Consider the following 15,488-nt stretch of genomic DNA (forward strand, 5'->3'; position numbering starts at 1 on the left):
ACTCGAAAGTTATAGATTCATAAGTTTGTTACTAAATATTTGAAAGTGAATATTCTAATAAAAAAATAGTTTTACTTATAAAGAAACACAATTCTTTTTATTTTTATTGCATTTTTCTATAAAAGTGTCGTCTTCATGTTACTTTAAATTGAATAATAAAATCATAAGTAAAAAAAATGAGAAAATAATTATTTTTTTATTTTGAAGTACTAAGCTATTTTTATTTAATTTTTATAACAAAAAATAAAACAAGGCCACACTTTGTGAAATTTGCGCAAGCCAATAAAACTTTCCTTTTTTTATATTAATTATAATTAATCAAAATTTCAATAATATATTTATATTATTATAATAATCATTTGTCAATTTATTATATTTATAATATTGTAACATACTTTCAGCGTACAAATATATCAAAATATATCTCAAAATATACCAAGTTCATCTACTGAAATAATTATGCTGTTTAAGAAATCGAACATTATAAGTTATAATATATTTTTTTAAAGTTTATAATTTTCTTTTTCTAAAATGATACTTATTTTTTTTCGAAAAACATTCTTTTTCGCACTTTTCTGCAAAATTCTTACTTATATTTTTAATCATAATTTTAATGTTATCATCGAAACATTTTTTTGTTTATAGATTTGAATTCTATAATTCAGCGTTTTAATTGAAAAAAATTAATTAAAACCTATTAAAATTCATAAAAGATACAACAAGAGAAAAAGCTTTAGGTCGAAAATATGTATAATATATGCACGAAAAAAATGATTTTACTGACGTATCCAAAAATTTAATTAAATTCAGGTCAATATTGTTGGATCTATCAAAATGATTATGTAGAAATCTCAAACATGAGTAATATCGCTAAAAGCTTCGCGTGCGCGCGACATTCCAATTTGAACATTGTACATAATTATTTTGATAATACAATACTATTTTCAGATCTAGCTAAATTTTTTAGATACTTTAGCAAAACCTTTTCGTGTAAATTAAAAATACTTTTCAGAATTGTGGTTAAGGGTTAAATATTAAACTTTTCAAATAATTATGTACGCAAATATATATAGAACGGCACACAAAACTTAGTCTCGTAATGATTGTTTACTTGAAAACTTTTTTTGCAAATTCGCATCGATTAATTTTGTACTACGATAGTTTTTTTGCAATTAACTAAACGAAAGAAAAAATACGGGCGACTGCATTGTTATTAACGTCGTCAGGGTCCAAACTTCGACGTTCACGTTATTCTTTCAAACTTGTAGTTAGAGGCGCGTCGCGGGAGCGGACGAAGTTCCGGAGTTTGTGCTCGGTAGACTCCTTTTGGAGAGAGAGAGAGAGAGAGAGAGAGAGGGGAGTTAAATAAACCCGGGAAAAGACGACGGCGTTTCTTTTTTTCTTTTTTCTTTTTTTTTTCTTTCCCGCGCGGTAATCGTCGACGTTGACCATCGAGCTTCCAGCTCTCCGCACCCTCACTCGCTATTCCGAGGTCATCCCCCGACGTACTTCCCGGCTCGTAGATCGCACCGTCCTTTATCGGATAAAACTCAAGGAAGAAGCACGACCGGCGAAGCCATCGAGCGGCCTGCTGCTCGCCGAAGAAAATGAGATAGCTTAATAAGGCGGCGCGCGTCCTCCGGTGTAATTACGCGCCCCAAGTTCCTCGCTATTTTCGCGCTGCAAGTAATTAGAATACCGATAGCTTCAGCAAGAGCGAGAGCTCGCGCCATCGTCTCAATGCGACGCTTAAGGTCCCCATTTATTTCCGGCAGAGATGTCACACAGGATTCGTGCCGCGCATTCTCCCCCGGAATTCCAGCCAGATAAACGTTGCAGACTCGGATTCGCTGGTAATCGACACCGACGTCGACAGTGTCACGTCGAAACATTAAATGCCGAGTATTATTTGTTCTGATCCGATTACGAGGCGTGCCGAGTTGCTGTAAACGTCTGAACGATATGATGACAAAGAGGCCTCACGATGTTGATAATTACACAAAACGCTAAGAGGGATCAACACAGACGCAAAATGCCATATGATACGCAATCAATATACATATGAAAATTTTATTTTTATAGTGTGATACATTTCTTTTATATTTAGGAATAAGTTGAAGTACATTGACAAACATTTCTGATTAAAATAAATCGTAAAAACAAACGTGGTTATAAATTTAACAAGTATACAATTTCTGATTAAGAATAAACAAACCAGGAAGTTCTAATCATATCAATCAAAATTCTGCAGTCATCTCAACTATAGAATTATAACAGATTCAACTACAAAATTCTCATTTGCCCATTTTCAGAATTTCAATGAATGCAACTAGCTTTTCAGATACTTTTTCAGATACATCAGTTAGAAATTGAATAATAAAGTAAAAATAACATTTATTATCATTTATTCAACTTGTTACAAAAATATTTGAACGATTTTGATAGACATGCATAGAAATGACGAATTTGCTAAAATATTTAAAAATTTAGATATAAATTTGGATATAAACCTGAAAATACTTTTAGCCCATCAAAATTATTATGTAGGACGCTCAAATTGGTTGCCAGAATGTCAAAACTGCAGCATTGCTTATTATGTTTAAGATTTATAATTATTTTAATGACCTAATAAAATTATTTTCAGATCTGCACGAGAAGGAAGATTTTGTTAAAGCATCTAAAAACTTAGCTAGATACAGATTTAAAAATAATTTTGTTGGCGCATTCAAATAATTTTATTTGTTTATAGGTTATTCAAATTGAGTGCTAAAATGTTAAAACTTTTTGTAGCTAATCATGCTTGAAAATCTTACGTAATTATTTTGATAGCCCAACAAAATTATTTTTAGATGTATATTTAGCTAAATTTTTAGATATTTTAGCAAAATCATTTTTTTCCGCATGTAAATCTCTTTGAATTTCATGTCTTAAATCTGAATTTAAATTATAATTTCGGCAAAGTTATAATTTCTAAACGTCAAAATTGAAAATTTTATTTCATATTACCAATTTATAAACAGCCAGTACATTTAATACCTTCAAAGTAATACTGCTAAAGCGATTATATCCTCGCCAGGTCGACCTGTTCCGAGTTACACGTCTCGAAGGTAAGGCACCAGGATCGCTCGGATGAATAAATAAAGCCGCGATGCTCTCTCCCTCAGTAATTTATTGGCGTGCTATCGAGCGTTCGATCTGAGACGCAGCGGTGGAGGCAAAATGGAAGATGCTGTATTGGATCGTACTGAGAACGGTAATTTAAATGGCATCGGCAGCGAAGGATGGAAATATTTTCGGCTGGAATATCAAGTTGCGGCGCTGAATGATAAAACGCGCAAAAATTGCGTTAAGCGCATTAACGAAGCGTGGATGCGTTAATGTAGTTAAAAAAGAAAATCGGATGATTTTAATTTGCATTTTGCCAGAGCAAACGAATGGAAACATAACAGCGGCGGCTATTATTAATTATGAAATCAATAGAGCTTTGCCGCGATTTTTCTAATTTATTATTAGTGGATTTAACTTCATTAAATTTATAGCGAGTTTCCAACTGCACTCCCGATTTTACGTGTTTTACGATGGGAGATTTATGCTCGTTTCTGTCGGAGGCCGAACTCGTGCTCATTTAAGTATCGGTGATCAATCTTTTCATATCGTGAAAATTTTCGACGCAAAATTAAGCATATTCGACGGTAGGAAGAGGGAAGAGGGAAGAGAGAAAGCAAGAGGAACCGAGAGGAAAACATGTCGGATCTCGTTCGGCTCGGTTATGGCTTGATATATCGTCCAGTTACACGCACTCGGTGGACTTGCCGGGCTTAATGTGATTTACAGGAGGGACAGAAGTTTCGAGCGATGGACCGTATGTTTCGAAAGCCCGGGAAATTATTGGATACGTGACAACTCGGGTTACTTTGGGCACGTCCAGAAGCGAAATTGACATCGGCGAGGACGGGCAAGGATAAAGTCGTAAAACGATATGACTCGTTACCATCGTGTCTCTCCACTCCGCGCGTCGAGTAACAACTTACAAGCAATAAACCCCCTTGATCAATAAAATACCACCGCAAATACTTTCCAGTATGTCTGTTGTTACATATCTCTATACAGTGAGTGCAAAAAGTACCAGAGATATATCTTCTGTTTTGAAAATCTTATTTTTAGAAAGTAAATATTAATTTTTGTCATGTATTAGGTGTTGGAATTAATTCGTAGCGTTTTACAAGTGATGGGAAGTACTTTCATTAATGTATTTTTTAATGCTCATGTGAAATAAATAACATTCTTTCATTAAAAAACGCTACGAATTAATTCCAACACCTAATAGAATAATATTTTGTTATAAATGTACATAAGAAAACCTTGCGAAAATCAAAGCTAAAATTTTCGATTGTACGAAAACATTTTGCGCATCCAAAATATAACTTTTTATTTTTTTCTTATTATTAAGATAAATATTTTGATTATTACGTCTTTTTAAGTAAAATTATTTCGAGAAATATACAATCTATTTTACTCTTTGTTAAGAAATTGTTAAATAATCTTTGCTAAAAATAAGGTTTTTAAAAAAACATCTTCCCTATGTGCTTTTTGTATCTCCTATACATATTTCACGTTTTTTCACATATTTTTTCAAATACGAATCCTTTACATATAAATTACACGAGAGAGGGAACTTAATTGAATTAATTTTAATTATTGCGATACATCATATGTACGACACTATATATATTTCTGCATAAATAAATTAATAATAATACAAATTAATATAGATTAATGTGTGGATTAATGCATATATATAACGTATACATGGATTTTGTATAAATGTCCTGTTTTTCAAGAGATCTATTGCCTGAAAATGGAACTCAATATTATCAGGATCAAAAAGGTCGAATATCCTGGTTCTTCCTTGTTGATGCGATCATCCATAGAACATCCTTTTCGCTCTCTCGCGTTTCCCTTGGAAAGCTTTCGATGTACCACGCGAAATTACGTTCCTTATGGTACGTCGAGTGTTAGAAATTTGCCAGTGACACTGCTCGTTTATCGCCGTGAAATTACGTAGCGCCATTTTCTACAAAAAGTATAATAAAACAAATTCACGGCATGCAAATGTATTGCAAAACAAAGATTAAAGAGACCAGCTGTTACGCATATTTACATTTTTCGGAGATTTGTTTCCAGGGATTAAAATAAACTGATATTACAACAATCTTCCAGATATTTTCTTTTTTAAAACCCGTCAGAAATCTAATTTAAAACGTGGGCTGTGACATTCCATATCGTCATCTGTTTTCATCGTTGTTTATAATCGCGAGTATTTTCTCGCGAGAATTAAGCCAGGCATGAATCGCGATTTTGCTCGTTGTAAATAATACAAACATTTGTTATCCACAGATCTGAAATATGCAGGCAAACTTTACTAATTCGAATGCGTGCCGTGAATAAAGATTAATGTATTCGCATCACACGCAAGAGAGTATATGAATAAATATCAGCTGAGGGAGGATAAATGAAAATCGAACGGTCGAATTTAAAAACCTTCCCAGCAAGAGGAAATCGCGTTTGTTGACCTGCTAAAAAAGCTTTGTTATTCTCGACTTCATCAAATAGCAACGTTCGCATCTTCAAGAGCTTTCAAGAAGAAATCTGAAAGTAGGGGATCTTCCTCGGATAGAAGTTCGGCATTGGTTCGGTATTGTTACCAAAATTGATCAGGATTTGTCGTCGATGTTAACGAGAACTTTATGTAAATGCCCCGCCTTTCATTTGCAGATGAAACTGCAAGATCTCTCGGTAAATCGCGGAATTATCTTTGAAATTTTCAGAGATAACAACGATCCCCAATTGACTATTTTCTGCAGCTGCTTCGAAAACAATATTATAATGGAGAATACTAGATATTCAATTTTACTATATTTTTATTATCAAATACGATTAACAATAAAATTGACACGAAGATAATACCGTGAAACTTTTTAGTCCAGTTAAAAACCAGAGAATGTTCTGGACAGCACTTCAGTTATTTTATCCAAATTTAAACTTCTGTACTACATCTCTGCCCGCTATATCTCATTAATCTCCAGTATTCCCTTGTTAACCAGCCTCAAATTAAATTCGCGTCGAAAAGAGGTATTGTCAAAAGCGCATGATACTACTATTTTCACAAACAACTTTCTCAACTCTCTTGTCGCTCGTAATCAATTTAACACATAGATATCCTAAATAATTTTTACATTTTTTCGATAGAAAAATTTCCGTAAATGTCGAGAAATATTGGAAACACACAAATTACATCAACTCGTAAAGAAATGCGAAAGTGATAAGGCGTGGTTATATGTCCGCAACAAGCATGAAGGATAAGGGAAGAAACGAGAGAAACAGAGAGATCCCTCAGAGGGTGAGAAAGCGTGCTCAACACGTGTTTCCCTTATCGCATTCATTTCGAACCACAGAATACAGTCGTTCTAACGCCGGCGTGACGTTCATCGTTACTACACGCTCGTCTTTTACTGCGTAGCTGAGCGCTTTACTCAGAAGTAAAAGGCGCAAGGGCATTGATTTATTTCGTTCTTCAATAATTCTCTTTTATTTTCCTTCTTCGTCTCGATCACGGCTACCTTTTGATCTATCGGTCTCGATATGTCGACGACGATTCATTTTTATTTACGATCCAACGGCGACGACCGATGATATTCATCGCCTTTTCTATTGCTCTCTTTCACCCAATATTCTCTTGTCCTTCTCTTGATCCATCCAACTGTTTGCAATTTTATTCCTCCTCGTCAAATCATTGCCGGCACCTCCCGTTGATAGTCGGTGTATGCCGAATAGCCGAGGCCTTGATAAAGAACTCTCTAGCAAGGCTATTTGATGAGTTTAACAAAGGGAGGCTGCAGGAATTCGCGTGTGACAACGGCGGCATCGCGTTGATTTCGCGATTAAAATTTTATCACATTCAGTTGACTTTATGTTCGGGAGTTGCAACGCGAGTTTGTTTTGACGGTACACAAAAAATGTTTATGCACTGAAAATTAAAGCGATGAAAGGTAAAATTTTCCTGTAAAAAAAAAACCGACAATAAAAAGCAAACAGAGACGTAACAGCAAACGATGGCGTGAAATAATATAATAAGGTTTTATAGGGAGACTCAGGAAAATTTTATATTCGTAGTAAAGGGGAAAAGTTAGGAGAATCGTCAAACATCGCCTTCCCTAAACACTCGCAATGTGTACAACGAGAGTTATACATACTGAAAAGATATCGCGGATTGATCTCTGTGCTTCAAAATGTCAGATATCCTTCGTTCATCTCAAGACTCGGCGGTGAAACGCGATAAAGGAAACACGTATTGAGCACGCTTTCTCACTTCTCGCAGCCACTCGCTTCGAGCCTTCATCATTATCTCTATCTTCTCTCGATATATAAGCTCACGCCCGTTCATATCGCTTTTTCACACCCTGCTCGCTTCCTCAATCTCATATCTCAAACTCGTTCGACTTCCTCTTTCTAAGAATTTTCGACAGCGCCGAAAAGTCATGAAAAAAAAAAACGATAATTGAAAATATCGCTCTTAAAAATTGGATACTTCCGTAAAAACAAATTTTGTTTTCAATACAAAAGTTTGATAGAAAAATAATTATTTTAAGTCTTGCTACTTAATACATATATGTATATTAATAAAAAATAAAAAATGGTTAATATATTCCATAATATAAAATATAATGTAAAAGAGAGATATCCGATTAATTAAAATAGATTAATAATGCAATAATGCCCGTTTAAACATAATAACAATATCTGATTAATTAGAACAGGTTAACAAATAAAAAAAGATTGTTGAAATTACATCTTACAATCTTAAATTTCGAGATTATCATGTATTTCCAATTATCTAACTTGATTAATTTTTCTATTATGAAACTGAATAATAATTGGCTAAAGGAGGGATATAAAGAACATGGATAATATAAATTTTTATAAGATCGATTTGACAATACGAAAAAATTCATACTATTAAACGCAAAATTAAATATTTTTCTTTTTTACTTTTTTAATTAAAATAATCTTATTTTTTAATAAAAAAAATCAGAAAAGTGTTTTTAATTGAAATTGCGTTTTCATTTAGCCTTTATACACGTATAAAGCCTGCGATATTCCATAAAATATATGCTAATTAATAATTTCTTAATTTATTATCCGTTTACATATTTTTATTTAATTATTTCTGAAAGAAAAAGCTTTTTTACAACACATACAAACTCATAAATATCACTTTAATTTCTATACGCAATATTATAAGGATTAATTTTCGAACAAACATAATATTAAAATAAATAAAACAATCAACAATTATTTTATGCCTTTCTTGTACTGCCTGAGGCATTTTGCCCGTTGTCGCTTTTTTCGTCTCGTAAGCCGAGCAGTGCCGAGCTTTGATGAGCCACTATTAACGAGACTCTCTATACGTCGGATAATCCTGAATCGGTAACGACCGCCGGGAATTGGGTCAAAAGCCTGGTCAAGCGATCATTCGGCAATCGAACGGCAAATAACTATTCCCACTTGCATTCGTGCAACGCCGATTTTGTAATGATTCCGCGCACGGAAATGCAATCCACCGCATTTCTACGCGTGAAATCGATCTTTATTTTCGCGTGTGCAGCACAGAGGACAAAAGTTATGGTTGTGTTAATCGCACGGTCAACGCAACGCACATTTTGCTTCATCGATTTTATGATAACAGAGGATTGTACCAGAGCCGATTAACAAAAAAAAAAAACAATAGCTTATGCTTTCAAAAATTTGTTTGCGTTCCGATAGGCACTTCGAGATACATAGATACGTAACAATATAACGACTGTCAACGGTAATGGAAGTAAGGCAAATTATACTTGTTATCTTAGTCGACTCGCGAATAACGAAGCGACAGTGTTCACGGAACACTGGAGAACGGGTTAATCGATTGAAATTTTGCATAATCTGACCCGTCATGACGTAGATGGTTTCAGGGCATTCACCGACCCGATATAGTCGAAGTTGCTTGTGTTATAATCTCGAGGGACATAGCGAAGAAGCTAACATGAAGATATCGAATTTCTGATTTGCACACGCTGTTTTCCTCAATAAAGATTAATTAAAACTCTCACATAATTTCACAATATAAATAACCTTTTCATAAACATACATATTTATATTAGATTAATATTGAGTTTAGAACAGAATCGCTTATATAAATACAGCAACCAAGAGGAATACCAATTATGTCAAAGTTATATAGATGTTAGAATAATATTTCTATATGTATTTTATTTTCAGATTGCGCGTCAATTTTTTTCGGACTTGCAACACAATCAAACTAAAATAATAATTTCACAAATGTGAAAAAATATCTGATCATTAATTTAATGTTATTACCATCTTAAACTTGTAAAAAATTTTACTGCGAAAAACATTGTCTTAATAAAAATATTTATGCTAATTTGTAATACGAAGATTAAAAATGTATATAAAAAAAAGGATAATTTTCCAAGAGAATCACACATACATATATTTATTTATTTACATATACACTCCTTAAAATTTTTAGAGTGAATTGTCACTTTGAAGAGTGAAATCTCACTCTTAAAGTTTGAAAGTTCACTCTTTATCACTCTTTTTGAAAACTGGCTCAATTTTCACTCTTTAGAGTAAGATTCCATTTCAAAGAGTTTAAAAAAAATACAATATATTTAGTTTAATATAAAGATAAAAAAATCTATGTAAAAAGAAGATAATCTTCCAGAAATTAAACATCAACGTATTCAATTAGATCTTATAACATTAAGTTAAAGTTATATACTTTATACTTTTTAATCATTGTGTTGAAAGCATTTCATCTAAGAAAAATAATCTTCATCCACATTTATACTGCTTATCAATTTGTAGTTTACAGAAGAATTTTCAATCGTTGAGCTATAATTCAGCCGATGATCGCTTCAATTTTCTATGTCACGTGTCGATTGCAAATGTGAGCATCGTCCTCGAACAAGCGGTACCATTTTTCTTACATGTGAGATTGCTGCGCATGGCTCTTAACAAACGTCAAGTCATTGTTATCAGACGTTCAGAATGAGGGGATGTTTTTCCGGCGTGAGAAAGAAATGGCAGAAGCAAAATCGATGGGTCGAGGCAACGCTGATTGATCTTGGACTATTCTCAACGGGGTTTATAAACGAAGCGCATTAAGGCAGACTAACCGCCGCTATTTAGTACTAAAGGTAAACTCAAGCGCTAAGTAATTAATTTTTAAACGGACCTTGCATAAGTTCTTCCCTGGAAAATTTTCTGAAAAAGCATTTCAGTACAGATTAATAATGGATTGCATATTCGAGCTCCAAAAAAAATATATGAATTAATAAGAAACGTTAAACGAGCGTGAGATTGATGTAAAACTATTATGTGGTTTATATGTCTATTTACGTATATCATCGAAATGAAAGATTCCTGATGGAAATTTCATAGAAATATTTTTATCTCTGAACATGATAAAAGCAATAAAATTATATGCTTATAAAAAATTCACTAAACTTGTTTCTTATCGTATGTCTGGAACGTATATTGGAACGGTTGTAATACTAAATTCGAGTTTTCATATCACATATTAAACAGGCCATGATAAATGGGATACCGAGCAACCGAATTAATCCTCCGCATTAAAAATTTGTGAGGCAACTTGTATAAAAAGCATTACAAAATGTACAGTGTGAAAGGGATAAAATTCGCGACGGTCGGTGTAACAGAACGCAGATAGCTCAATGCGCATTTAATTAGCGGTGAATTTTTCTCTGCGTTCCTCTAACGAGCGCACCGCGACGTTGTATCGCGGCATCGTAATTGAAAACGGAAGAGAAATACGAGTTAACGTCGCGTCTAAGAGTGGAAGCAAAAAAAGAATCTACTATACGTCTGCTCATCGAGGACGGTCGCATATATCCGGTTTTCGTTAACTGTTTGCGACTCGATTTGCTCGGATGCATGTCACTCGACGTACCGCGTAAATATCGCCGGGAAATCGTATTTACTCGCCCAGTAACATATGTACATGATACACACAAACGAGGACATTGCAAATTTCCGCTATTCATCCTTATCTTCTACTAACGTATATTTATTATCATAGCTAATAAATATTTCAATTTCATCAAGCCATGCATTCACTCCTCATTAATTTATACTCATATTATGAATAGAATTCAACGATAATATGATTGTAATCTTTAATTCGTAATTATGTTTTAGTCTAATTTCTCACGTGTTATTAATATATATATGTAATATTCTTCAATTTACCGCAAATTGAAGTAAGAAGCCAAAAGATAAAATAGAACGGAGATTTGATTGAATGTGATTTTCATGAATGTCATTTAAGCAATTACAGACGAGAGAGCTCCCTCATGTCATTTTCCAAGAAAATACGTGTCTCGAATAGATAAAAAAATCCGAATGACTATTTTTACAATCATACAATATGATTTGCCTTTGCTCCTCTGCCTTCACCTATTCCATTATCGTTCACGGTGTCACGTCTAAATTGAATAGATTGCATAAATTACACTTGTCGTATTCATGCCGGCAATTATTCAACGCGCCACTGCAAAATCTCGCAGCGAGACGTATGTTCCATGCTCTATTAAAGGACAGAATCGTTCTCTTTGCAGAACGCAACCCGGTTTCCAAACACCGCGTTCTTGCATTTCTCATGTCTCCGAGAATCCGATAAAAACCAACCTGGTTGCTCCAGCGCGAAGTCCGTCCTGGGTCATCCAAAGAGAGAGAGAGAGAGCTCTTCCGGGCGGATCGAAACGCAGCTACAGCTTCTATGGTACGGGACACCACCGCCGCGCCGCCCTTCTTCTCTTCGGGGTGGTTCGCAGCTCGATAGAAGCGAAACAACTCCTTCGGCACTGCACACCGCCAATGTAATACGCGACGAGAGCGGGACGCCTCGTGTACCGGCGATTACCGAACGTGCGATCCATGCAACACTCTCCGCGAAGGCGTCGCGACGCTCACTGCGGAGACTCCGTCGCGTACCCGCCCTTATAGCATCGTGTTGCGCTCGCACTGCGCCCCCTGTGCCCCCTAACCACCCTTCCACCTTCCTAGTCCGCCGCACCACCGCCGCTACTCTCTCGCTTCACGATCCCCTCTCCAACGCCTCGCACAACCCTCAACCCTCTCTCACGGCCCACCTTACGGGGGATAACGCGAGTGCTCGTTCGAGGAACCAACCGATGCATTCTTCGGAGATGCTTCGTCGCTTGATGCTGCGAGCTCCAGGTAGGAGCGAGGGAATGGATTTCTTCGTGCTCCTTCGGTTACTCAATCCTTTGTTTGCGATTGCATTAAAGCGGAAAAATACGCTTCGCCATATCCTATGCTCGCGACGTGCCACTTTATTGTTGTCCCATCGGTGTAGACGATACGTCTCAAGGATACGCGTATCAAAGATTTGACTTGGGTTACTGATCTTTTTGCGTAACTTCTGCACTTTCGACGCTGGTAAAACAGACAAGTAAAACCATTGTAAAAAATTAATATGACGAAATGTGTTCCGTAGCAAAATATACTCGAGAGACGCATGAGATTATTTTTTTAATTATTTTATTTACTAGACACTCGACACTAAATAACATTAACGTGGCAGTACTCATATATACATTTTACGCTTCGTCCTCATAAATGGCCAAGTCGTTCGTCATAAAGCCCTTCCGGAGGTATTGTAACGCGGTACACGTCAGCCACGTGCCTCAGAAATGGCTGAGATATTTGTGCGAATTTTTTTTTTTCAATATTTTTTATATAGGATCAATTAAAAAGCGTGCAACGCATTTTCCGTTGAGGCAATTAAATTAAAAGTCCTACGTCTAAAGAGAAGTAATTTCTTTTACGGCAGGCGGACTCGCGTATCAGTTTATGGAACAATGCAGCTGCTGAAGGGATAAAAGTGTCCCTATCTCGAGAGTTTTGGCACTAACAAAGTTATTTACCGCGTCAGGCGCAAATGCCAATTTAAGAGGTAACCGTTATAATGACGCTAAAGTCAAACCGGCGAGCTGATAAGATTTAACTTGTTGAGCGCAGCGACAGACATTGGGCGTACCTCGCTAGCGAGAAAATACATCTCCGTGCAACAAGAAACTTTAACTCTGAAAATGGTTCGGAACATTTCTAGATGTCAGCGAGTTAATTCCGACATTTACATTTACGTCACCGTATAAAATTGATCGATAAAACGCTGATTTTCCGACAGTGACAAGTTTGGTAAGGAAATGTATTTTTATTTGTGCGCGAATACATTTTTTTTGTTCTTCGAATTAAGAGAAAATTGTAAAATCGAGCGTAATGATAATTGAATTATTTAAATTCATTATCATAAAATTCCTCTCTGAAGAACTGATATTTTTTTACAATAGCTCTCTGATTTATAAAATTTTAAATGTAACAGATAACAACTATATCAGTGCACAATAATAAAAAATTAAATCATCCAGATATTTATAAATAACAGAAGTAAAATTATATCTACTTGTTAAATTTTTATTATTTTATATCTATTTTAAACTTTCTATTGTTATATTTATTTTAAATTTTTCTATTTCTCATAAAAAATATCAATAATATTTATTATCCAAAAAATATTAATATAGCATGTAAATTAATTTCTAGATTTATACATTTTCTTTTTTAAGAAAAATGAACTTGAAAAAAAGTCTTCTTTTCGATACTGTGATATCTTTTATATTTCTTTAAACTTTTAGCATATCTATTTCTGTGACGAATGAACAACGTATGATGACATTATAGGACTGATGTTACATTCAACTTTCTTTTACGACAAGACATATACTTGTACGACACGTACTGTCGCTCTAGAAAATTGCGATCTTGAGTAAGGTCGACACGCATCACATTCAGTAGGATGCTCATAAAATCCTTATCTACTTAATACCTAAGAGATGAAGATATATATCGTGACTTAATGTCAATGGTAACACAAAATATTCTTTGTGATAATGTATCATTTAGTCTTATCAAATATGTTTGAAATATATATATTCGCTAAAAAGAAATTGGTTACAACTTATCTTAAAAGCAGAATTCTGTCGCTAATTTACGCTTTTTGCGGACACTGTATCTATCATTCTGACACAAACCGTATTTTAGACCGTTAGTCTTCCAGCATCATTAATTTAGCCATCGTAGGGACACACGTATCATGGTATCTAGACTCATCGGAAAGGAAAAAAAAGAGTCGGAGCTCAAAGAAGCGTTTCTTTCGAGGGTTAAACTTCTTCGTTCGTGACATGACCCTAACTATCTCTGTCAAGCGACCAATTGGTTATCCAGTTACGCTTTACTTGAACATCACTTTTATGCTTTTTTTTTTATTGATGACCTGTGAAATGTTTACAATAAGATTTTTAATCCGGGAATAGTCACTTGGAATATTTTTGCACTTCAGCGATGAAAACATTTAACTTTGTTATAAAATATCATTTGTATGGATCGTTTAACTTCTGTTGTAATATTATTTATATGGAATGTTTAACAATTACTTTGTATGGATCGTTTAACACATTTCCCTTCTTTTTTAATAATTATTCTTTATTTTTATATATGCAATTCTATAAAAATGCGCAATAAAATAGCGGGTATTTTAGAATTTATTTATTAAAATCTATATATTTTTTTTAAATACTGTCATAATAAATTACTTAACGTGGTTATTCCATTTATTATTTGTTCTATTTTTATTTATATTTTTCAGAAAATTGTAATTAAGTCTATATCTGTAGTATTCTCAAATAGTTATTAATAACGATAAATAAAAAAATAACTTACAATATGCAGTACGTTTTTAATAATTTTAATTGAGGTATAAAAACAGTTCAGATAATTATTTAGTAAAAAAAATCAGATGACTACTCCCAGATTAAGCAAACGGAAAGAAGATTTAACTTTTTTTGTTATTAAAGATTATATTATATTATATTATATAATAATTAGTACGTAATGTATTTAGCGTTAAAAAATATTTAAAAAATTACAAAAAGATTTTTAAAAAATATGTAATGCTTAAATACAATGAATTAATCAGAAAATTCTTTCTAATTTAATATCCTATTATAATTTAATTTGATGAAATAAAATTTTTCAAAACGATTCAAAAACTTCACTTAATAACCACTCAAATACTTTTTCCAATAAATTATATAATTATTTTTAAATTTAACAAAGATATTACTTTTTAGTGGTACACAAAGTGATATATGTACCAAGAAATAAATCCCAACGTATGATTTTTGCCTCATTGGTTAAGGAAAAAGAACGTGCGGTTTATGCCCTTAAAAAGCAATTTTTTCAACGATCCACGAGACAGTCCTTCAGTTTCCGGCTGAAAGGATATCTAATACCTGAGTCTAGTGACCCTCTGTGATTATTCT

At 34.0% G+C, this 15,488-nt stretch overlaps 1 protein-coding gene across 2 annotated transcripts in view; it reads right to left on the reverse strand.

Moving 5' to 3' along the window:
* LOC105151342 (uncharacterized) overlaps nucleotides 1-15,364 on the reverse strand; it is a 50,189-nt gene extending 34,825 nt beyond the window's left edge. For both annotated transcript variants that reach the window (XM_087406719.1, XM_011065017.2), the window contains exon 1: nucleotides 11,770-15,364. The gene's annotated coding sequence lies outside the window, so the exon portion shown is untranslated. The remainder of the gene's footprint in view (nucleotides 1-11,769) is intronic.
* Nucleotides 15,365-15,488: the final 124 nt, after the last annotated feature.

The sequence above is a fragment of the Acromyrmex echinatior genome, chromosome 5, assembly GCF_024713525.1.
Source record: "Acromyrmex echinatior isolate Ae372 chromosome 5, ASM2471352v2, whole genome shotgun sequence".
In the NCBI taxonomy this organism is placed as follows: domain Eukaryota; kingdom Metazoa; phylum Arthropoda; class Insecta; order Hymenoptera; family Formicidae; genus Acromyrmex; species Acromyrmex echinatior.